Consider the following 12419-nt stretch of genomic DNA (forward strand, 5'->3'; position numbering starts at 1 on the left):
TTGGGAGGGGGTCAGGGATAGAGTAAGTCTCTAAAGGAATTTTGGAAGCAAGGGTTCCAGGACCTTGAGGGGCTAGCTGTTGCTAAGGAAACACCATTTATTACCATTTAATAAAACTTGTCTTAAGACCCTTCAGATGCATATCAGGGGGCCATAAGCTTGGAGTACGATTGCCAGCATGTATCTTGGGGCAGCTGAGATAAAGGAAATTGATTTGCAGGCTCCTCAAGGTTGGGATACTATTAAGCTAAGGTTCTCTCTTTGCCCCCAGCAAAGTGTCATCATCAAGGCAGCTGAGCTCCTAGAGGAGGTCACCCTGCCTGTTTCAAGGACTTGTCGATGGGCTGTAGGCAGTAGGGGAATTTAGTTTTTCATTTGCTTTAGTTTCCCCCATCACCGTGGCCAGCACTGAAACCCCTTTCCTTCATTCTTGGGCGGCCAGGAGTGTCCGAGGAACATCACACATGTCCCACCTGCAGGCGGGGGTGCTGTAACCTGTACTTGGCCCTCAGCTCGCCCCGCGCTCCCCCATCAGTGTTCTTGAACCAGCTGTTTCTCAAGTAACTTTACTCAAAACAACCAATATGCCAAAGTGGCCTATTCTGCGACGGAATATTCCACTACCCTTCACCGTACAAAGATCTGCACACACATGTTCATAGAAGCCCTATTTGTATTAGCCCAAATCTGGAAATTGTCTAAATGGTCATCAATAGATAAATAGCTACTAAGTGAAAGAAGTCAATCAGGGAAAAAAACAAGTACCATATGATTTTTACTCGTATGTGGAGTTTAAGAAACAAAACAGATGAACATACGGGGGAGGGGGCGGGGAGAAAAGAGAAAAGAGGGAAGAAAACAAACCATAGGAGACTCTGAAGACAGAGAACAAACTGAGGGTTGATGAGGGGAGGTGGGTGGGGGCTGGGCTAGATGGGTGATGGGTACTAAGGAGGGAACCTGTTGGAATCAGCCCTGGGTGTTGGATGCAAGCGATGAATCACTGAATTCTACTCCCGAGACCGACATTGCCCTGTATGTTAACAAACCAGAACTTAAATACGATTTTCAAAATAAATAAAAAAATAAATAAATAAAAGATTCCTTACCTACCCTCCCCCAAAGTGATCAATAGCTTCCATGTGTGGTACATTCATGTCATGGAATTCTACTCGGCAACGAAAAGGAATGAACAGTTGGCCAACAAAAGTGTTAGTTTCCTGCTGCGCCTGGGCGGGATACATGAGCCTTGTTAAGACAATAGGCCCCAGATGGAGTTTATGTTCAGCCTTGGATCACCAGACTGATAATTACAGTTCTAGCTCTCTCAGAGAATGGAATCGTAAACCAGTCCATCAGAAATCACCCGGTCAGCACTAGGTAGGTGGGTAATCCGCCTGACAGACCCCAGGCTTTTCTGCAAAGGAAAGTAACCTTGGCAATAACCAACCTGCTCTTCTGGTAGAACTTCCTTCCTCTCCCCACTTTCTGTCTATAAGAGCCTTTCACTCTGTGTAGCTCCTTGGAAGTCCTAGAACTTCTGTCTGCTAGACTGGATTTATGAATCCGATTTATGAATCGTTGAGTAACACCGACAAGATCTTTAGAATTTACTTGGCGGAATTTTGTGTGATGCCACGAGCTTACTGTCTATAAATAACACACGTGTATTATCTCAGGATAGTAAATGCTCAGCTCCGGGAAAGACTTAGCCGCAGCGTCGGCTTAGCGGCTCCCAGGGCTTCCGTCCAGACCCCTGCCAGCCTGCATTCTCATCGGGGAGCTTACGTAGCGGATGAAAAACAGTTTCCCCTCTGCCCTCCTAGGTGCTGCGGCTGAGACCCCACCTGTAACAAAAGGCAGATTCACAAGAGGAAAACAGAAGCTTAATAATATGTCTACCTCGTGTATGCATGGGACAGGCCCAGGAAAACTCAGCGAAACTCCCTGAAATGGCACCACCTTAAATATCAGCTTCAGCTCAAGACAGAAGAAAGCAGTTGGAGGTTAGGAAGCCCAGTGAGGCGAGGTTCCCAGGAAAAACTATAAAGGAGGGTGAGGCTGTTATGCAGATTGAAGTCAGCAGCTTTTTCATGGCTGAGAGTTTCTCTTCCTGGGACAGAGAGTGAGACATCCTTACAAATGGAGACCCATCAGGTCCCTTGGAGATGGAGTCAGAGGGGGCAGGAGAACAGTATTCTAGAAGGGGACAAGGAGACTTTAGGGGTGAGGGGGGGAGTTCACTATCTTGATGGGGGTAATGGTTTCATGTGTATACATCTATCAAAGCTCATTAAATGTATGCTTTAAATATGTGCAGTTTGGGGGGTCTGGGTGGCTCAGTTGGTTAAGCTTCCGACTTCGGCTCAGGTCATGATCTCACGGTTCATGGGTCTGAGCCCTGCGTGCTGACAGCTCAGAGCCTGGAGCCTGCTTCAGATTCTGTGTCTCCCACTCTCTCTGCCCCTCCCCTGCTTGCTCTCTCTCTCTGTCTCTCAAACCTGAGATAAAACATTAAAAAAATCAAAACAAATAAATATCCGCAGTTTGTCACATGCCAATAACGCTTTAATAAAGTTGTTTCAAACAAGTAAAAATGTCATTTTTCAGTCATAGTAAAAATATCATAGGATAGATCAAGTCTGTAATACACCTTTTTAAATTCAATCTGAAAAGCCCACAAATAAGGGACAAGAACTCTAGTTCACATATGGAAACGATGTTCTTGTGGGATTCTTTACCTCAGTGCCCGGGATTTGTTGTCTCGCCGCTTCGAAGAATGAAAAGGGGGAAACAAAATTGATGGGGGAGCGCGGGGCGAGCTGAGGGCCAAGTACAGGTTACAGCACCCCCGCCTGCAGGTGGGACATGTGTGATGTTCCTCGGACACTCCTGGCCGCCCAAGAATGAAGGAAAGGGGTTTCAGTGCTGGCCACGGTGATGGGGGAAACTAAGGAAATGAAAAATTAAATTCCCTTACTGCCTACAGCCCACTAACATTCCTTGAAACTGCTAGAGTGACCTCCCGCTACGATCTCAGCTGCCTCCATGATGGCACTTTGCTGGGGGCAAAAGAGAACCTTGGCTCAACATTATCCTCCTGTGAGTCTACTTTGACATATAAAAATTCCATTGGAAACTTCCTTGATCTCAACTGCCCCAAGTATATGCTGGCAATCATACTCTAAGCATATGGCCCCCTGATATACATCTCAAGGGTCTCACGACTGGGGTTTTACTAAGCGGTAATAAATGGTGTTTTTCTCACAACACCAGCCCCTCAAGGTCCCGGAAACCTTGCTTCCAAAATTCCTTAGAGACTTCCTCTATCCCTGACCCCCTCCCAACTTGAGGGTATATAATGAGTTACCTGTCACGACCCCGTGAAGCTCTTCCTGCCCACGGGTCCTGTCCCCATGCTTTAATAATATCGCCTTTTTTTTTTTTTTTTTTTTTTTTTTTTTTTTTTTTGCACCAAAGACGTCTTCAAGAATTCTTTCTTGGCCATCGGCTCCGGACCACCCCACTATCACCCCAAAACTCCATCAAAATGAGCAGCAGACAAAAGTTTATTAGACTATAAGATGAGAAAGGGAGGATAGTAGGAAAGCTGTCTTTGCAGAGAGGGGACATTTGAAAGTGAATGCCCACGGTCTATAGGGGAGGGTCCTTGTTCTATAAGGTTCTGGCCGCCCCCTTCCTTTCCCCCTCGCACCTTCTCAGGTCCTACCCTTATCGGCTTGCTCTTCAGTAGTACATTCATGGTACCATCCAGAAGCAGCCAAATGCTACCTCTTGGAAAGATGCCAGAGAAAGAAACAAACCCACCCTTGAACTGTGGCTTCTGGGGTCTGGTTCAGCTCCACGTTGAGCAAAACCTAGTATTTAGAATTAAGTCAGGTTTTTAAATCACTGATTTATTTTTGCAGTTCTAATCTGAAGTCTTCCTTATCAGAAAACAAATTAGAGGGGCGCCTGGGTGCCTCAGTTGGTTAAGCATCTGACTCTTGATTTAAGCTCGGGTCGTGGTCTCATGGTCATGATCTCACGGTTGTGAGATCAAGCCCTGCGTCGCCCCCCCACCTTGGGGTTCTCTCTCTCTCTCTCTCTCTCTCTCTCTCTCTCTCTCCCTGTCTCTCAACCTCCCGCTGCCCCTCCCCTGCTCATGTTTGCTCTCTCTCTCTCTCTCCGAAAGAAAGAAAGAAAGAAAGAAAGAAAGAAAGAAAGAAAAAGATTCGATCGTTTTTCTCAACCTTATAAACTCTTGACAATATCGGAGAAAACTGGGAGTGTATGATCCAGCATTTTCGTCAATATCAATATGCTTTTCTTTTTGGACAGAGATGACACCATCTCCTGGACAGGACTGTGGTCAAATTGCAACACCCACAGTTTCTTTGGCACACATCTCGATGGCTTGAATGTTCCCACCCTCTGCTGGGACTGCAGGCGGAAAGAGTAGATACAGAGGATCTGAGGTAGATACGTTTGTGAAGGTGAATAAGGGGAAACCATTAAAGGCATTGAAAAGTGAAATTTCTCAGATCAAAGTCCAGAACAATATCTACTTACCGCATGTTGGGGGTCACGCAGCGAACAGTCCCGGTTTCTGTGCTAGCCCAGAAGGTGACCTCATGGTCTGGGAGGTCTCCCAGGGAGAACCCAGGTCTGAAGACACCAGGAAAGGTCCTTGATGGTATGCAGGCGCACTGCAAACTCCCACAACCCACTCTGCTGTCCCTCCCACTGGAACCGCCTAGCGGAGGGGACCAGAGGTGACCAGCGGACCCGGGGCCACGAGGAGCTGAGATGAATGTCTGTGGTGGGCGCATCTGGATGAACCCACGCCAGAGGCTCCAACAATCGCTGACTGTAGCCGGATCCAGCCTCCTTCACAATAAAGAGGTAATAGACTCAAGCAAAGTAGAAAACAGTTTGATAATGACACTAATAATAGGAGTAAAACAGCATGTAAACAATCTATCATTGGCTTCGGTTCCTGTAATAACTTTACAGATACTAACATGTTTAATTCTGAAAAAGGCTTTTCTACTTTCCCCCCATTTACAGAGGACGAACCTGAAAGACAGAGGTGGCGGCAAAGAGCTCAAGGTCCTGCAGGCAGTAACAGCCGCAGAGGTTATTAAAAGGCAGCTCGAATAGCTTCACAGTCTCTGTCTTAAGCCCTCATTTCGTGTTGAATCCTGTTCAGTTTCATGTGTGCCACAACACAAGATTTTTAAGACTTGAACTCAACTGAAGATTTATTATACGTTGAAGGGTCTTTACAAGGGGTTGGAACACACGTTCGGGCAAAGAGCTTCTTGTTGGATTAATGATTTTTTGCAGAAACATTTTCCGGTTCTGCCGAATCGACCCGACTCCCTGAAGCAGGCGCTGAAAGTAGGAACAAAGACCGAGAACGTCGGGTACTAACACACCCACCAGGCTCGCACGCTGTGGCCGGGTCACCAGTATCTCTCATTTCTCAGCCCCCTCTCGGGCTGCAAGGTCCCAGTCCAGAGAGGGGGGCGGACTTGCGAGGAGGGTGACGTGATCATCTGAGCTGCCCCAGGGTTGGCTACGGCTGCACTTGCGTGTTTCGGTGACTGACCTCGTCTTAACACAGGGAGACGTGGTGAGCTACGATGCCACGAGCCGTCAGCAGAGGCGATGTGTAAGTTGCAGCGGCCTCAGAAGCCTGCAGCTTCTCTCAAAATCCACCCAGCCCTTCAAGTTAGAACAGCGATCCCTCCCCTCCTGGGCGAAAGTATTGGAAGCTGCCTCTCCCTTTTAGGGAGCTGGGATGGGGTGATCACCTCCAGCATCCACAGGCGGCACACGGGAGACCCTGCTCATTGCCAGCATCCCCCGCGCTGGGATCTTAGCCCCCGGCCTCCCTGGGATCACGCTGGTCTGGATCCTTTGGATGCGGCTGATGTCAAGCCATCGAGGACAGGTGGAAGAGCCATCCCGGTTCTCCCTCTCCAAATGTCCAAAGGACAAGTGAGGCAGAGAATGTCAAACAGGGATCTTGAAGTGGGGACGTCGGGTGAAAGGGGCGCGTCAGTCGAGGCCGCTCTGAGTTTTGCCGCCGCGGTACCTGTGGAAAAAAGAAGGAAAGGTCTACCGTCGTGTCAATGATAAGTGACAATTGTCTTGTTGCCAAGTGAGGCTATAAGATACGCATAATACATACGGGACACCAGAGAGAATATTGGAACCAATGCATTGAAAGAGGTTACTAGACACAAAACACGGGCAAACGCCAATTGTATTTCCTCACATATTATGGTCACAGACCGAAAGATGATATTTTAAAGGGGTCCTTTCCTTTCTCCTCAGTTTAACCGGTGGGATCAACTGTATTTCTACCAACGTAGCAGCCTTTGCCTTTTTTGGCAACTGAGAAGAAAAGGTAAGTCGATGTGGACATGAGCGGGGTCCAGAGACCCCAAGACCAACACAAAATGAAAACAAGCGAAAGGAATTGCACGGCAAATAGCACGTGCTCTGTGAGGCCATCCTAGTCATAGCCACCTGGGACTCCTCCTCAGAGAACTACTAGATCAACGAAAAGGAAGGTTTCAAAAACGGCAGAAACTTGTATGGAAACTCAACGAAAGACACAGTGAACGCTGCAGAAAGGGGGGTGGGACAGCTTTGTCAGCAAAGAGGGCTGGGTTCATCGGGCAAGAAGAGAGAACAAGTTTGACAATGACCCCTCTGTGTCACCCTAGAAATTTCAGCTCAAAATGCAACGTATATGGAGCGTGAAATGAAAAAACAATCACCGTGAGTCGGAAGACGGAAAACCGGCGTCTATTTAAATTGTGATTAAAAAAAAAAAAAAAATGAAACCACTGACAGAGCGGAAACGGAAAAACGCAGTGGCAAGACGCTCACCGGCCAAAAAAATATCAAAAACACTCCCTAACCAAATAAAGGAAGATAACCCCACCTTTGCAAAACAGTCAAGACTTGGGGCACTAGGTGACTCAGTCAGTTAAGTGACCGTCTCTTGATTTCGGCTCAGGTTAATGATCTCACGGTTTGTGGGTTCAAGCCCCGCGTTGGGCTCCATGCGGACAGCGCCGAGCCTGCTTGGGATTCCGTCTCCCCCCGTCTCTTGGCCCCTCTCCCTGGTCACGCGCCCTCTCCCTCTCTCTCTCTCAAAATAAACAAATAATAAATCAACTTAGAATAGTCACGACCCAAAAAAGCACTTTATAAAAGCGAGTTTCCAAATGGACCATGCATATGATACAAGGGGACTCAAACTCAGTTGGCATGTTGGGTATTCAAGTACGAGTCACAGTGTGGTAACACTATAAACACCAACCATAACCAAGGTGAGTGCCCTAACCATAGAGACACCAGCACTGCGTGACGGGAGGTAGGAAAGCGACAGGCGGCCCTGGGCACTGTGGGTGTGGGAAGGATGGCAACAGCCACACTGAAACTCGGACATGTTTCGGATCCGTGACTCAGCGGCCTGAGTAGCTGCGAGCACGTGGTGTCCGGAAGGACAAGGACGTTTACAGCATCGGCGTTGGCATAATCGTCCCCAAATTTGCCAGGGCCCCTGCGGGCCCCTGTTAGCGGGTGGACGTGTAGGAAAGATGCTCAGACGCACACGCTGACGAGGCGTACCTCACGCGCAGGCCTCCTGCTGGTCACCATCACCAAGGAGGCAGGGTTTCCCGGGCACACGCTGTGTTCACACGCCACAGTGGGGCTCCTCAACGTCCCCGAAAACAGAGACAGGTCAGCGCTTTCTGGAGCTTAGCCATGGATGATGGGGAACGGAGACTCTACTGACACCAGATCTTTTAAGTTCTTGGACCCGATTCCCGTGTGGGGGGCGGTGGCCCCCAACCACAAGCTGGTGTCCGAGAACTCACTCAATTCTGACAACATCTATGGGGAGACAGCATCAGATCCCACGGGTCAAGGGCTCGGTCCTATAAGACTGCCCCCAGCCCTCACTGCAGCTGCCAGTAGTAAGCCCCAGGGGGTTACCTGTGCCTCTGACTGCCTGGCTACAGATCGCAGGCTCCCAGGACCTCCTCCTCCTTTAATTTGCTAGAAGACTCCCACAGCTGAGGGAAACAGGCTTACCAGTTTGCTAAAGGATGTGAGAAAGGATATGAATCACCAACCAGAAGCGCGAGGTATGGAGAAAGGGCAGGAAGCAATCACGGCCCACGGCACGGCCCACATCTCCACGTGTTCACCAACCTGGAAGCGCTTCAGACCCAGCGCTGCTGGGTTTTTCTGGCGGTCTCGTCGCACAGTCCTGATTGACTAAGTCATTGGCCATTGGCTCGTTCAACTTACAGCCCCTCCCCTCTCCCCAGGGGTCTGGGACTGAGCCCCTCTGATCACAGGGTCGGTCCTCCTGGCTACCAGCCCTGCCCTAAGTTGGGATCCAAAAGTCACCTTCATTAACAGCAAGACACCCAGTTCACCTTTATGGCTCTGAAGCAGTTACAGGAACGGTGGATGAAGACCAAACGTATCGTTGTACCGAGGAACGCACCCGGCAGTGAGGATTACACCATCAAAAAAGACTGAGTGTTCCATCACTATCCAGGATTCTTTCACTCTTCTGAGCAACATTTAGGAGTGAAAACAAGCTGACTGGAGGTTACAAGTGAAGTATGACTGATCAGTGAGCCAAGGCAGGATGTATAATCCATAAAAAAAAAAAAAATGCTTTGGCAAAGAGCCCGTAAGTAACACTTATTTCTGCATGGCATTTGCATTCTTTAGTCCCCTTTTTGTGTACCGTCTCACGGCCTCCTAAGATTTTGAGTTCCGTGAAACATGGCCCGTGTTTCTGTGACCTTTCATTTTAGCCCACGTCCAACAAATAACACTCAGCATAACTTTAAGTGGTTCCATTACATGGCAGAGCCCTTTCAATGTTTAAGGAGACTCCCCTTAGAGTCCTCATGAATGTTTTCTCTAAAATTTGCTGGGAACTGAAGGGGTAGGAGAATTCTATTAAAGAAGGAATGGTGTGAGACCATTCCTCTGTCTTCCACACTGTCTACTTACTCTGTTTATGTATTTACTTTTTAAACAAATACCCCCAATAGCAAACACATATCCCTCATCAGAGCGATTTCTAATCAAGTATGGAAAGAGCGCGAGAAGTAAAACTCACCTCTTACACCGAGGAGCTCTTTTCAGGCCTCCAACCCTAAAGACTGTGCACGTGAAGGCCTGCGGTTTAATGCTGCCTTTTTATCAGGACGGGCAAGATCACACCTTTTACCCACACCCTGCCACACTCTTCTCAACTGAGATCTCATTTGCATGGATTTCCATTAAACAAACCAATCGAAATAAGGCAGGACATTCACCAGCCTATGTGAGACTCCAGAATTTGTGGATGGTGATTTGAGGGTGCAGCCCACAGTTCAAAATTTTACTTGGCACCTATTTTGTGCAAGAAGTAACTTTTTAATTAATGAATGAATTACCTTTTAATGTTTATTTTTGAGAGGGAGGCAGAGGGCAAGCGGGGGGAGGGGTGGGGAGCAGAGACAGGGAAACACAGAATCCGAAGCAGGCTCTAGGCTCTGAGCTGTCAGCACAGAGCCGGATGGAGGGATTGAACCCACGCACCAGGAGACCATGACCCGAGCCGAAGTTGCGTGCCCAACCGACTGAGCCACCCAGCGGTCCTGAAGTAACTTTTTTTTTTTTGAAGATGTTATTTGGGTAATCTCTACATCCAGTGTGGGGTTCGAACTTACAGCCCCAAGATCAAGAGTTGCCCGCTCTTCCGACTCAGCCAGGCAGGTGGCCCATAAGGAGAAACTTAATGGTGAGTGGGGAAGACTGGAAGCGTATAACCGTAGGTAGCATGATTTCTTCAGGAGGAAAAATTTAGAAAATTATTTCATTTGTGTTTCTGAATTTCATTCTGATGAAAAAACACAAAGAAGAAACATTAAAACGCATGTATTTAAAATGTTTTGACACATACTAACAAACAAGGATAGAACACAAAGGACAAACTAGAAAATATTTGCCTTATGTAAGACTGAAAAAAGTCAGTATTGATGATCTATAACAAATCTCTTCAGAAAATGTGCCGATACTCTGTAGCCATGAGAACTTCTGGGTCTTTTTCTCCTCGTCCATGTATCACTAAGTCAAAATAATTAATTCACAATTTTGTAACCCCTAGAGAGCAGGCAGTTAGTTAGGCTCTGAGGGGATGCCCGGAGGCCAGCACGGAGGAGGCCGTGCCCAGCCGCGGAGAGGGTCAGAGGCCTGTCGGGGCCTCACTCCCCGAGAAGCCCCAGCATACCAGATGGGCCCAAGAGGGCCGGGCCATGACAGGAAGCCCTGAGCAAGAGAGGAGGAAAAGTGGGAGACCAGCCACGCTTCGCACCCCAAGCAATGAATGTCCTGTCCCCTAGTTAACATCCAGCAGGGGCGCCTGGGTGGCGCAGTCGGTTAAGCGTCCGACTTCAGCCAGGTCACGATCTCGCGGTCCGTGAGTTCGAGCCCCGCGTCAGGCTCTGGGCTGATGGCTCGGAGCCTGGAGCCTGTTTCCGATTCTGTGTCTCCCTCTCTCTCTGCCCCTCCCCCGTTCATGCTCTGTCTCTCTCTGTCCCAAAAATAAATTAAAAAAAAAAAAAAAAAAACATCCAGCAATAAAAGAAACCCAACCCCAAAGGCACAGCTCTCATTCTCTCTCTGTCTCCCTGTTTCTGTCTCTGCCTCTCTCTTGCTCTCATGTCTCAAGTGGACTTTTCACTTTAATAAACTTTCCCACTGCGTCGCTCATCTGCTGCGTGTCTGTCCTGGAATTCCTTCTCATGACAAGACTAAGCACCTCTGGGGACTCCTCTGGGTCAGGGCCTGGGGTCTCCCCAGTCCACCGGGCAATGAAGGTTTCTCAAGAAGAGTTCATCATTATCAGTCAGATGATGGTCAGAATATGTTAAATACTCAGGCCCCTGTGGGTCTGCTTCGATTCATGGCTTTCATGCCCCCGTCTCTGGGATGTTTCTCCTGAACCCCTCGGTGACAGATTCTGTCCTCATAGTCTCATCTGGTTCTTTTCAGCACACACGAACGATGCATCAAATGATTCCATGATTGCTCACGTAATGCTTCCCTTCCAGGAGAACATGTGACTCCTCTAAAGGTACGGACACGGTTCCTGACTCAGCAACAGGTGCCAGCATCAGGGAAGCAGGCACCTGGGCTTCTCGTTCGTTTCATACACCCCATCACAGCCGGGAACCAAATCCAGAGAGCCGGAGAGGCCTGTTCCCAACACAGTTCCTCTCACCATCTTCTCTGCTGGCTACAGGGATATGCTTATTTTGTGGCTATAGATGTTCATGGGCCGGTATCCTGGCATTTCGGCTCCAAAACCCACTGGTCCTGCCGTACCCCAGACTCTGTTCTGCACTCGGTGTCTTCTTGAGTGTGAGACTCTCACTCTCAGGTGTCCACTCGCAGTGTGAGAGTCCCACATTAAGCAGTATCGATTAGTGGCATTTGTCTTGCCTTTGAGAGCCTACAAATGATCTCATATTCATTAGTTCACTTATCGCCTCCCAAATCCGACAGGTGGATAATAGTTTGAAGATGAGAAAAACGAGGAGCCAGAAGCCTGGAACGAAAAGGGAAAAGACGCACGAGCGGTGTGTCCATAAAGAACGGTCATGTCCTCGGACCCTTTCCAGAAAACACACTGTCGCTCTACGCCGTCCCGTACTGAGAAGGCAGTTAGGTGTGTGGAGAGGAATTGCTGGGGGATCAACAAGTCTTAGAAGGTTCTAAGGGAAGATCTTCCAGGCCAGCAGAGACACACGATGGCACCGAGGTGCGGCAGCACCCAAAGCGATGGGTGAAGATAGTGACCACCTGGGGACGGGCAACAGTAAGAAATCACCGATTTCTGCAACTATCTGTGGACATTGCAACTCGATTGTTCACCTGCAACTCTCTGTGGACATTCTCCCCGCAAATCTGTAAGTACACCAATCCCTGCACCCAGGTCAGAGAGTTCCATCGATTTCCTGAGCTGCAACCATAGAAACACTTACTGTATCTCCACGTTGAATGGACATTTAATGGCCACTGTATGCCAAGACCCCACAGATGTCAGGCTGACCGTGAAGGAAATAGGGTTGCCAGACAAAACATTACACGTGAATTTCGAATGGATGAATCATTTTTTTTTTATTTCTTTGGTTAATTTTTTTAGGTTTATTTATTTGTTTTGAGAGGGAGACGGAGAGAGTGTGCAGGGGAGGGGCAGAGAGAAAGGGAGAGAGCGAATCCCAAACAGGCTTCACACGGACAGTCAAGAGCCCGACGCGGGGCTCGGACTCACAAGCTGCCAAGTTCAGGACCTGAGCCGAAGAAGCAAGACTCTTCAC

This window comes from Neofelis nebulosa, chromosome 6 (assembly GCF_028018385.1).
Source record: "Neofelis nebulosa isolate mNeoNeb1 chromosome 6, mNeoNeb1.pri, whole genome shotgun sequence".
Lineage (NCBI taxonomy): Eukaryota > Metazoa > Chordata > Mammalia > Carnivora > Felidae > Neofelis > Neofelis nebulosa.